Source organism: Bubalus bubalis, chromosome 20, assembly GCF_019923935.1.
Source record: "Bubalus bubalis isolate 160015118507 breed Murrah chromosome 20, NDDB_SH_1, whole genome shotgun sequence".
Classification (NCBI taxonomy): domain Eukaryota; kingdom Metazoa; phylum Chordata; class Mammalia; order Artiodactyla; family Bovidae; genus Bubalus; species Bubalus bubalis.
The window spans coordinates 17583879-17597580 of record NC_059176.1 but is presented as its reverse complement, the minus strand read 5'-3'; the positions used below and the strand labels follow the sequence as shown (position 1 = coordinate 17597580).

The following is a 13702-nucleotide window of genomic DNA, read 5'->3' as shown; positions in this document are numbered from 1 at the left end:
CCGTATATGTTTCCTTCACTTCAGGTTAAACAAAAAGTTGTCATTTTAGAATCACTAATTACATCTTTTTTTTTAATTAGAAAAAAGTATACTTGAATATTTACATAATTTTATTGCTGTGTATAACAAAAAAATATTAACTGATTTGTAGAATCCATCCTGTAACATGAAATTGAAATCCATTTCTCAGGAGGATATAGTTACAGTTGAATGTATCTGATGATGCTCAAGAGTACACCAAGAGTAAGAAAAATCCTTGCATGTCATGTGCTTCTTGTTGCAGTCATCTGTGTTCATCTCTCAGAAGGAAAAAGAATCCATTTTATATTTCAATAAATATCAAAGTAATCAGCAAAAAAATAGCTTCCATGGAGCAGAGATCCAAGAAAGAGCAGTTCTGACGAATGATTTGTAGAATCGAGTGAGTCCTTCTTTAGTCCAGTGAGATGATCTTAGGAATGTTACTTCCCCTGTTGGTTATGACCCCTGTCTCACTTCTGTTGCTGGATGAACTCATACGAGTACTACTTTCCATGGGGGCTGGTGGTGGTGACGGACATACTGCTTGCTGTTAAGGGTGAGGTGAGACTGGGGATCAACTGGAATAAGGGAAAGGAAATCCAAACCTGGCAGATCTGAGGACATGCTTGAGATTGGCATGTGGTGGAATGGTAACGAGTAGTCTGTTAATGAAAGCAGAATAGCAGCAGGATCAATGGAAGTCACGCTGGGCACACTTACAGAAGATGGCTGATACATGAGAACCCCTTTGGTGGGGCTGCTTTGTGTTTCTGACATAAAGATGCATTTCCTTTTGGCAGGAGGGTCTTCCTTTTCATCAGAAAAGCTTTCTACTGTTAGGTAAATGATATCCACTTTCTTCTTGCTTGTCTCATCGGCTAGGCTACAGTCACTGAATAAGTCTTACTGAGGACACTTGAAGTATCTATTTTTGTACATGGCTGGCTGGGTATTTTCATAGCTTCTTTCTTCAGTCTCATTGGACACCAAGAACCATCTTCTTGGAATTTTATTTCATCCACATCAGAACAGTCATTGAGAATTTCCATAAAAAGCCCATCTAAAATCATACTTTCATAGGCAGCTTTTTTGTGACACACAGGACAAATCCAGGTGGGTTTCTTCTCATTCATTTTCAGATAAAGAGCAGCATCAGAACACTGTAGGTGGGCACAAGTCACCGCAGAGCATGGGATCGTCAGCCTCATTTTCCCTAAAGGGCACATCAAGACACGTGAAGGCTAGTGGTAGCAATTTCACTGTCAGGATCCTTAGTAAATTTTTCTTTAATTAGTGCTCTGGAATGATCAGGGTTTCTAATACCTTTCATTTTTATTCTCTGTAATAACATGGCTGATGTGAGTTTTTGTACAACATATACAGAAATGAAGTAATTCTTTCCAATTTCTGATGCTCAAGAAATGGAAATCAGGTTTGGCACAGCTGAAGATAACCTAACTAAAGATGTAATATTCAAAGGTCGTCCAGGGCGCTTCTGTTCAATCCCATTTTTACTTAGTGGTGCATAGCCAAGCAAAGGAAACAACTTCCCATTTACTTTCATACAGAGACTATTGGGATAGTTATCTTCTTCGGGGCAACTTGTCTCTGCCAGATAAAGTCTCAGCTGAACTTGCACCGTATAATCTCTCCTACCACCTGGCAAAAAAATCTCTGGATATGCATCTGTCTCTAACTTGTTGAGGTGTCAGAGTAAAAATAAAAATTTCTCTTGGAACTGCTGTACACTGCTTTGAACTAAAGTCGTGGGCTTGATGAGAACATCAGGGGCCTCATAAAATGGTAGTTGGTTTTTTTTTTTTTTTTTTTCCGCACATCATGCTGGACAGGAAGGATTGGGGGAGACGGCTGCTGCATCTCAAGCGTGGGATTAGTATCTTGAAGCAGCACAGAACCAGCAGGAGAGAACGGCGAGTGAGGTATAACTGAAGTGGAAGGCCACGAGTGGGTTCCAGCTGCAGCCAAGTCAGGTTCTACAGGTGAGGAGCTCCCATCCAAACTGAAAACCAGTGATTTGATTGTGGATAAATCAGAAAGGCCTTCAAGGGTCCACGGGTACCTGCGTCTATACAATTCTCGGATTTTAATCTGAACCACAGGGCTGCAGCCACTCTTCAATAACTGCAACGCCCTCATCAGCAGGCCATGCTTACGACCACTCTTATTCCGTCCGGCAAAGCCTAGTAACATTTGTAGTTCAGAAACCCTAGAACTGGAAACCGTATTCAACTCCTCGAAATCTGCCGTTTTATACCACCTGCGAGCGCCGCCAACACTGCTGCCACAGCGCCCCCTCCCGGTGCCGCCAACAACACGGCCACCACCACGGCCGCCGGTGCCACCTGCCGCATCACCCTGCACTGGGGGCCCCTGAAGAAGCCACAGCCGCCGGGCCCGTCCCTTTGTCCACTTTTAAATGGACATTTTAAATGTTGTTTGTTATTTGTTACTGAGAGTTGTGTTACTCATATACTCTGAATTCATATTAACTTCCAAACATACATTGATTTGCAAATATTATCTCCCATTTCATAGATTGCCTTACTCTATAGATTGGCCAACCATCTTAAAAATTAAAATCACTTAAAAATGCTAACAGTTGCTCTGTAAATTTGTTTTAAATTTTAGCAATGCGTTGTGTCATATAACAGGAGTGCTGTTTTTCACGTTCAAAATGTTACATATTTTCTCTTGAGTTTATGCCTAATTTTGTTACCTAGATCTTCTGAATAATGATAGAAGGGATATTAATAGTAGGAAATATTTTGTTACTGATTGTAACGGTTTCAAATATTCCTACTTAGAATAATACTAATTATAATTTTAAGTATATATGTTTTAGAATAGCTTTAGATTTACAGAAGGATTGAAAATTTAGTACATATATTGTGCATCCACTTTCCACTACTAATAACATTTTACATTACTAATGAACCAATGTTAATATGGTTTTATTACCTAAGGAAAAAAAAGTGACCCCATGGATAATGTCCATATTTTATCCAGATTTCCTTCGTTTTTCGTTCTTACCCTCTTTTTCTGCTTAATAGACCCTATTCAGGATACCACATTGCATTTAGTTGCAATATCTCTTTGGGCTTCTCTCATTTGTGCCAGTTTCTTAGACTGTCCTTGTTTCTAAAGAATGTTTTGAGACATGCTGGTAAATTGTGTTAACATATAAACTGAGGCATAGTAAAATGTTTAAGAGTTTATTTGAGCAAAAATGCAGTAGAATTGGCAGTGCCAAGCTCAAAGTGATTAGGAGTGCTCTGCTGAGGAAAGCTAGGGGAAAGACTTAGGTAGACAAGTTATAGAAGCAAAGAAAGAAAATTATTTGATTGATTTACTGTAAAGCCTAGTTGACTATTTGTGATGTGTTGTAGCTAGGTTTTGATTTTCTTAATCTTGAGGCATTTACAGGCTTAGATTTTGCTTTGTTTACATTGGCTACCAAAACATTAGCATCACTTCAGCCTAATAGACTCCATGTTTAATTAACTTAACAGATGTTTTGTAGCATGCCCCTCTATTGGGATTTGTCTGATTTTTTTTCTCATAATTAGACTGGAATTATTGGTTTTTGAGAGCAAGGCCACATACGCAAGGTATCATTTTTATGACATCATATAAAGGGTACATACTATAAGCTATAGACTTATTACCATGGATATTGACTTTAATTACCTGCCTGAAGTAGTGTTTGTGAAATTTCTCCACTGTAAAGTTACTCACCATCTCCTCTTTCACATTGCACTTTTGAAAGCAAGTCAATTAGTACAATCTACATTTAAGTAATGAGGAGTTATAATCCATCTCCAGGGTGAAATATCTATATATATTATTTGGACTATATCTACATGGAAATTTTCTCTTTTTTTCTATTTATTTACTTATGAAATAATTTATTTATGTCAGTATGGACTCAGGAATTATTTTTTGTGAATTACAATCTAGTACAAATGTACTTACTTTTTTACTCAAATTGTTGTAGCTTTGACTATCAGAAGCCCTCTCACTTGACATTCAAGTCTCTGACATAACACCACCACTGTGTGTACACATGTCTCTGTGTGTGATCATGAGTTGTGTACTAAGCTATAAATTATCCTCTGGCACTATAAGATGCTCCAGGCTCATCTTATGCATTTCCTTTACTAGTCCTACAATCAATAGCCCTTGATTATTATTTTGGAGAATGGTACTAGAAATTGTAATCCAGGTATCAACCATGAACACTGCTACTGAGTTTCATTGCTTTTAGGCACTTTCAGCTCATAGAGCAAGAAAATATATGTATGGAGCTAACCTATATGTAGGCATACATCTGTAACTCTTTCTATATCTAGCCATCCATATACACGTGTTCATACTGACTTCTACAATTTTAATCCATTATCCCATGGGTCATTATAGTCTCACCCCCATGATTATGTATAAATGCCCACTCTAAAACTGAAATACCTGACTTTCACCTTCTACTATCCATTTCCTTAATGGTTTAATTCCTCTGAACATGTATAGCACTATCAGAATTATTAACCTATGTCCCCATGGAAAGAACTTTGTCACATAGAAAACTAAATTAGAATGTTTACAGTATAATTCCTTTTGCCTTCAGTTTAAATAGTCCATGACATAGTCATTCAGGTCAGCACAGTTTACTTCACTCCCTTTAATTAGTGCTATGAGCTGAAAATTTGATCCCTCCAAAATCATGTATTGAAATCCTAACCCCCAAGCATGATAATATATGTAGATAGGTCCTTTGGGAAGTGATTAGGTCATGAAGAAGGAGACTTCATGAATGGCATTAGTGACATTATACTAAAAGAGATCCCACAGAGCTTCTCCTTCTACTGTGTGAGGGCACAAGAAATTTGCAACTCAAAGAGAGTTCTCATTCAATCATGCTGGTTGATCTTGGACTTCCAGTCTCCAGGTGTATGGAGAAACAATATATTTCTGCCATTCATAAGCTGACTAGCTTGTGGTATTTTGTGATAGCAATCAAAATTGACTAAGACAGTGAAAAAGGTTGTTAAATATATGTAAAATACAGGTGATTTATTTGTCATTCTGCATTTTATTCTGGGCACCCTTGAACTCCAAAATAATATATTCTTAAAATTTTTAAATACTTTAAATTTCGACAGATTTTGGCAAAGGCACAATGTCATATAACTGCATATCATAAAGAACAGGTTAACCTCTGAAAAATTCCCTATGCTCTATCTTTTCAAATTTCCTCTCCCCTGCCCTCACAGTGTGACATGCTTATATATGTCTGTCTATACTTTTGCCTCTTTCAGAGTGGTATGTAATTGAAATCATAGAACTCATACTTTTTTCACAATGACATCTTTTACTTAGTAATGTGCATTTAACATTCATTAATGTCTTTGATGACTTGATAGTCATTTTAATTGCTGAATAAAATTCAATTGTATGGATATCACACAGATTTTCTGAAGTCCATTTACTTATTGGAGGACATAATGCCACTTTCATTTCTAGGCAATTATGAATAAACCTGCTATAAACATTTATGCACAGTTTTTTGGTGGACATAAGTTTTCAAATCAGTTTGATAAGTACCTAAGTGTGTGACTGCTGGTTGATAATCTATGGTTAGCTTTGTAAGTCACAGCCAAACTCTTCCCAAGTGGTTGTACCATTTTTCATTCCCAACTGTAATAAGTGAGAGTTCCAGCTACTCCTCATCCTCACCAGGATTGTTGCATCTGGGCCATTCTAATAGGCATTTACCAGTATCTCGATGCTTTAATTTGCAATTCCTTAATTATATTTGATGTTCATAATCTATACTTATTTGCCAGTTGTTTATCTTCTTAGGTTAGGTATCTGTTCTGTTTGCCCATTTTGAAGTTCTCTTTCTTGCTGTTTAGTTTTATGAATTCTTTCTAACTTGAATATCAGGAGCTTTACTATGTATATGCTTTTCAAATATTTTTTCCCAGTCAGTGGTTTGTCTATATTTTCTTAACAGTGACTCTGAAAAAGAAGTTTTAAATATTAATAAAGTGCTACATGCCAATTTTTTCTTTCATGGATGTTACTTTTGGTGTTGCATCTAAAATCTCATCACCAAACTGAACATCACCTAGATTTTCCTCTAGTTTTCTACTAGAAGTCTTATAGTTTCACACTTTACATTTAGATCTACATTCCATTTTGAGTCAATTTCTATAAAATATGCAAGGTCCATGTCTAGGTTATTGCTATCATTTTGTATATTTTGTGGGACAACATATTTTTTTCATAGCTATTTTTTGAACAATGATGAGAATGAATCTCATCTTTTCTAAAGGATTTTGCCTTTATCTACCATTTTATTCATATTGGGTAAGAATATTTTGTACATGATTTTTGTTGCAGCTATATTCATATATGTGACTGACTTTTAATTTTCCAGTTAACTATTGTATACCAAGAATATTCTTGAATCATATAATACATCGGGGAATATCCTTATTCTAGTATTTATTTTAAACTTTTTTTATATTGGAGTATAGTTGATTAAAAATATTGTTATAGTTGCAGGTGGACAGCAAAGGGACTCAGCCATACATATTATTATTATTATTATCCTTATTATTTAAAGGTTTTGTATAGGAATTATCCTATGGATCTTCCCTGTAGGCAGATACATATCCAATGATTCAATTTCTTTGGTAATTAGAGGGCTTTTCAGTATTTATATACATGCTTCATAGAATGAGTAAATTTTTTTAAGTGCTGCTGCTGCTGCTAAGTCGCTTCAGTCGTGTCCGACTCTGTGCGACCCCCTAGACTGCAGCCCACCAGGCTCCTCTGTCCGTGGGATTCTCCAGGCAAGAGTACTGGAGTGGGGTGCCATTTCCTTCTCCAATGCAGGAAAGTGAAAAGTGAAAGTGAAGTTGCTCAGTCGTGTCCGACTCCCAGCGACCCCATGGACTGCAGCCTACCAGGCTCCTCTGTCCGTGGGATTTTTCCAGGCAAGAGTACTGGAGTGGGGTGCCATTGCCTTCTCCATTTTTTTTAAAGTGAGATGCCACTTTATATTACAAAGAACAGAGATTGTCTCAGTTTCACAGAGGGTATGTGAAATGTGGACCAGTTTACATAAGTTCAGCTTGTACTGCTTGAAGTATTTTTTCAAATAGAATGGGAAAGATTCTGTCCCTTTCTAGAAAAAGGATACCCAGTGTAGTAAGCAATTATCATAATGCATTGCAGTGAATCATATCTTCTTGTGTCCAAACATGCATGCCATATAACTGTTGTGGGTCCTCTTATAAAAAATAATTATTCATATTCTTGAATCTGGACTGATTGAGCCTTCTATTGACCAATATGATGTGGCAAAAGAGATAGATGATTCTGGAACATAGAACATAAGAGGGCTTGCACCCTCTGCTCTCATTTTAGAAACTTGAGAACTTTATGTATGAAGCATAGTCTAAATTACTTGAGATGAGAGGTCATATGGCAGAAAATTGAGGCATTCAGCAGGAATGACCTTGGGACTTTTTGTTCAATCCATACATTGGGTGAATATAGTCATGAGTGAGTTTTCAGTCTCATAAAAATGCCACATGCTACATTTAAAAAAATCAGTCTTCATCTAATGAATTCCTATTTAGCCACTTTTACATCTTTTCCATAGTTTCCTCACTCATTATAGATGTTGCTTTTGTTGCTAAGTCGTATCTGACTCTTTGCAATGCCATGGACTGCAGCATGCCAGGCTTCCCTGTACTTCACTGTCTTCCAGAGTTTGCTCAAACTCATGTCCATTGAGTCGATGATGCCGTCCAAACTCCTCCTCTGTTGCCCTCCTCTCCACCTGCCCACAATCTTTCCCAGCATCAGGATCTTTTTCAATGAGTCTACTCTTCTCATCAGGTAGCTGAAATATTAGAACTTTAGTTTAGCATCGTCTTTCCAATGAATATTCAGGGTTGATTTCCTTTCGAGTAGACTGGTTTGATCTCTTTGCAGTCCAAGGGACTCTCAGGAGTCTTATCCAACACCACAATTTGAAACCATCAATTCTTTGGTGTTCAGACTTCTTTATGGTCCAACTCTCACATCTGTACATGAATACTGGAAAAAACATGGCTTTGACTATACAGACCTTTGTCAGCAAAGTGATGTCTCTGCTTTTTAATACACTATCAAGGTTTGTCATAGCTTTTCTTCCAAGGAGCAAGCAAGTTTTAATTTCATGGCTGCAGTCACTGTCTGCAATGACTCTGGAGCCCAAGAAAATTAAATCTTATAATGTTTCCACCTTTCCCCCATTTATTTGCCATAAAGTGATGGGAGATTTTGCCATGATCTTTGTTTTTTGAATGTTGAGTTTTAAGCCAGCTTCTTTACTGTAGAGTCTTGAGAGTCCCTTGGACTGCAAGAAGATCCAATCAGTTAGTCCTAAAGGAAATCAGTCCTGAATATTCATTGGAAAGACTGATACTGAAGCTGAAACTCCAATACTAAGGCCACCTGATGCAAAAAATTTATTCACTAGAAAAGGCCCTGATGCTGGGAAAGATTGAAGGAAGAAGAAGGGGACGACAGAGGATGAGATGGTTGGATGGCATCATCGACTCAATGGACATGAGCTTGAGTAAGCTCCAGTAGTTGGTGATGGACAGGGAAGACTGGCATGCTGCAGTCCATGGGGTCGAAAAGAGTTGGACACGACTGAGCGACTGAATGGATCTGAACCTCACTCTCCTATTCACCATCATCAAGACACTCTTTAGTTTCACTTTACTTTCTGCCAATAAACTGTTATCATCTGGATATCTGAGATTGTTGATATTTCTCCCAGCAATCTTGGTTCTTGGAGTGTGGGTTGTGAGTTGTCCAGTCAAATGGGTTGTGAGTCATCCAGCCCAGCATTTCACATGATGTACCCTGCGTAGAAATTAAGTAAGCAGGGTGACAATATTCGACTTTGTCATACTCCTTACCCTATTTGGAACCAGTCAGTTGTTTGGTTTCTGGTTCTAACTGTTGCTTCTTGACCTGCATACAGGTTTCTAAGGAGACAGGTATGGTGATCTTGTATTTCCATCTCTTTAAGGATTTTCCACATTTTTTTTATGATCCACACAGTCAAAAGCTTTAGCATAGTAAATGAACCCCCCCCTTTTTTTTTTCTGAAATTCTCTTGCTTTCTTCATGATCCAGTGAATGTTGGCAATTTGATTTTTAGCTCCTCTGCCTTTTCTAAATCTCATTTGTACATCTGGTTCATGTGCTGCTGAAGCCTAGCCTGAAGGATTTTGAGCATAATCTTGCAAACATGAGCACAATTGTACAGTAGTTTAAATATTTTTTTGGCATTTCCCTTCTTTGGGATTGGAATGAAAACTGACCTTTTACAGTCCCGTGGCCACTGTTGAGTTTTCCAAATTTGCTAACATATTGAGTGTAGCACTTTAACAGCATCATCTTTTCCAGCTAAAATTTCATTACCTCCACTACCTTTGTTGGTAGTAATGTGCCCTAAGGTCCATTTGACTTCATACTTCAGGAATCCGTGACCTGGATAAATTACCTCAAGGAATTTCATCATCTCCCCTAACACTGTCCATAGTAACACTTCCCTAAGGACTACTTGACTTCACCCACCAAGATGTCTGGCTCCAGGTGAGTGATCATAACATCATGGTGATCCAGGTCATTAAGACCTTTTTTGTATAGTCCTTCTGTGTATTCTTGTCACCTCTTAATCTCTTTGGCTTCTGTTAGCTACTTATTTTTTCTAGTCTTTATTGTGCCCATTCTTTCATGACATTTTCCCTTGATATCTCCAATTTTCTTTAAGAGATCTCCTGTCTTTCCCATTCTATTGTTTTCCTCTATTTCTTTGCATTGTTCATTCAAGGCCTTTTTATTTCTCTGTGATATTCTCTGGAACTCTGCGTTCAACTGGGTATATATTTCCCTTTCTTCCTTGTCTTTTACTTCTTTTTTTTCTCAGCTATTTGTAAAGCTTCCTCAGACAACTATTTTGCCTTCTTGCATTTCTTTTTCTTTTGGTTGGTTTAGGTCACTGCCTCCAGTACAATTATGAACCTCTGTCCATAGTTCTTCAATCACTCTATCTACCAGACCCAATCCCTTGAATCTGTGTGTAACCTCAACTGTATAATCATAAGGAGTTTTATTTAGGGCATACCTGAATGGCCTAGTGGTTTTCCCTACGTTTTCAATTTACGCCTGCATTCTGCAATAAGGAGCTCATGATCTGAGCCATTATCAGCCCTAGGTTTTGTTTTTGCTGACTTATCCAGAGTCTTCATCTTTGGCTGCAAACAATATAATCAATCTGATTTCATTATTGACCATATGGTGTTGTCCATGTGTAGAGTCGTCTCGGGTCATTAGAAGACAGTGTTTGCCATGACCAGGGTGTTCTCTTGGCAAAACTTTGTTAGCCTTTGCCCTGATTCATTTTTACTCCAAGGCCAAACTTGCCTGTTACTCCAGGTATCTCTTATCCCCTATGATGAAAAGAACATCTTTCTTTCTTTCTTTTCTTTTAAGGTATTACTTTAGCTCTTTCCAAAATGGCCTCATGCAGAGACCAACAAACATCATCTTTTTCTTTCTGGATATACCATACTGTTGATGTGATAGCCAGAACTTATAGCCCACAGCATTAAAATCATGCCCAGAGGAAATTTATCTAAGAAACACAGATATTTTCTTTACGAGGTAATCATTCTTCTGCTTAAGAATATTACATAGAACTTGCATAAATATGTGAAAAATGCAGCAACCAATAGATAGTGAAATGGACACTTTTTTCCATATGAGCACTGAAATCAAGAAGACAGAATGCAGCCTTGTTCAATCTTACCTGGAAACCTGAAAGTCCAGGAAATAAAATTTTTCAGTTTTTCATATGTCTTTTATCAATGGCAAAATTTCCCTGAGTATTGATTTAGGGCTTATAAATAATTTTTGCTAGTCAAATTCTCAAACATGGAATCCATAATTAATTAAGATTGACTGTATATGACATATATGTGGACATTTCCTAATACAAATACTTTTGCAGAGTACAAATAATTAGAATTGCTAGATGTGGAACTCCCCAGTTGAGGTAAAAAAATGTGACACATCTTCTGTAGATAACCAGGGGATAGTGACAGCCAGGAGTGCAATGCGGTATAAAAATTTCAATCTCCATGACTATTTGAAGAAGTTGAACCCCAACTTGGGCTTCCAGCTGTTGCTAGTGGTAAAAGAATCCACTTGCCAATGCAGGAAACATAAGAGACATGGGTTTGATCCCAGGGTCTAGAAGATCCCCTGGAGGAGGGCATGGCAACCCACTCCAGGATTCTTGTCTGGAGAATTCCATGGATAGAGGGGCCTGAAAGGCTACAGTCCATGGGAGTCACAAAGAGTTGGACATGACTGAGGCGACTTAGCACACACGCACTAACCCCAACTTGGCAACCTGTTAATGGAATAGCCTTAGGCAAGTAACTCGTCATTTCTGATTCTGAATATCATTTGCTCTCTTGTACAACAACAACAACAAAATATAATCTACTTTAGTTTAGTTAGTTCAGTCACTCAGTCGTGTCCGACTCTTTTCGACCCCATGAATCGCAGCACGCCAGGCCTCCCTGTCCATCACCAACTCCCGGAGTTCACTCAGACTCATATCCATTGAGTCAATGGTGCCATCCAGCCATCTCATCCTTTGTCGTCCCCTTCTCCTCCTGCCCCCAATCCCTCCCAGCATCAGAATCTTTTCCAATGAGTCAACTCTTCTCATGAGGTGGCCAAAGTATTGAAGTTTCAGCTTTAGCATCATTCCTTCCAAAGAAATCGCAGGGCTGATCTCCTTCAGAATGGACTAGTTAGATCACCTTGTAGTCCAGGGGACTCCCAAGAGTCTTCTCCAACACCACATTTCAAAAGCATCAATTCTTTGGCACTCAGCCTTCTTCACAGTCCAACTCTCATATCCATACATAATCTACTAGGATATGCTATTTTTGGGATTTAAAAATATATGTGTTATATATATATATATATATATATTTTTTTTTCTCCCTAGGAACAGTAGTTCAGTGTTCACTAATTTAATGTTAATGGAGATTTTATAAAAAAAAAAAAAAACTACCATGAATAATGAAAACTAACTGTATATATGTGTGTTTATGTGTTTTGTATAAACATGTAATTATATATATAATATGTAATTATATATGTGTTTTGTATAAAATATGTAATTATATATCTCATACATATATACAACTGTGTGTCTTTGTGTTTATAAACCACACTGATGAAATATATCTGCTCAATAGAACATTATTCAGTTGCAAAAAAAGGTACATACTACTGACACAGGCTCAAATACATTATGTTCTGTGAAAGTAGCCAGACACAAGACTATTCTAGGATTCCATTTACATAAAATGCCCAGAAAATATAAATTTATTGAGTTATTCTCTCAATAAATAAGTACATTATTGGTGGCTGGGAGTTGGTGGTAGGAGTGGAAATTAGCTGTAAAGAGGCATGAGGGAATTTATTGTAGAGAAGGAAATGTCCTAGAAATGATATGTTGATGGTCACATTACTCAGTAAAGTTGTTAAAAATAATCATAGAATTGTACACTGAAATGGTTGAATTTTATGACATAAATCTGTTATATACTATAACTGTGTTATATTAAAACTGTTTATAAAGTAATAAGTGTGACTTTTTAGTGAGTTATTTTACTCCTGGGGTATCTACTTTGTAATCACCACCTAGAGTTCACAAATAATGCTTTCCTTAGTTTCCTGAACTATATATATTGAATCTATGCTATGCATCTCTTGTCTTACTCTCTCTTCTGCATCACTGTTTATTCTTGTTACCTGCACATTTGATGTCAAAGCCACTGCAGTGTTTCTGAAGTCTACTATATATCCAAAATGTAATGGCTCTATCATCTTTTTAATGTATCAGTTAATTAAAAAAAAATCATTGGCTACCGTGTGCCAGCACAATACCAATTTCTGAGGATGGAATACTAACTAAAACAGACATAATACCTATCCTTTGGGCTTACCTGATGGCCCAGACAGTAAAGGATCTTCCTGCAATGTGGGAAACCTGGAGAAGGGAATGGGTACTCTCTCCAGTATTCTTGCCTGGAGAAGTATATGGACAGAGGAGCCTGGTGGGGCTTCCGCAGAGTTGGACATGACTGAGCAACTAAGCAATGGCCAGCACAGCAGAAAGGTTAATTGCTCAAGAAATTAGAATAATCTATCTCAATCCTCTCTAGCTTATACACACACTCTGAAACAACTGACAGTTTCACTCCAGGAGATGAATGGAGTGAAAAGAAAATAATGCTAAATGCCATGAATTCCTCACTCACTGAACTTCTACCACTGGACCTAAATACAAACATCATATGCTTTCTGTGTTTTCTTCACATTAGTAAAGCTGGCAAAGGTTGTGGGTTGGACCATGACTTGATTCTCAAACCATAACATGGCTCTACTGTTCTTGAAGTTGAAGTCCTCATAGTGACATTGGGACTCAGAGCATCATCTGGATAAACTAAGTTGCTGTTGTAGCTTCTTACTAAGATCAAACTTTGTAGTGCTTTCCACACAAATA

The 13702-nt window shown here is 37.5% G+C and overlaps 1 pseudogene; it reads right to left on the bottom strand.

Annotated features, from left to right (window-relative positions):
• Window positions 1–513: 513 nt before the first annotated feature.
• Window positions 514–3780, bottom strand: LOC102411846 (annotated as a pseudogene).
• Between the last annotated feature and the right edge of the window lie 9922 nt (window positions 3781–13702).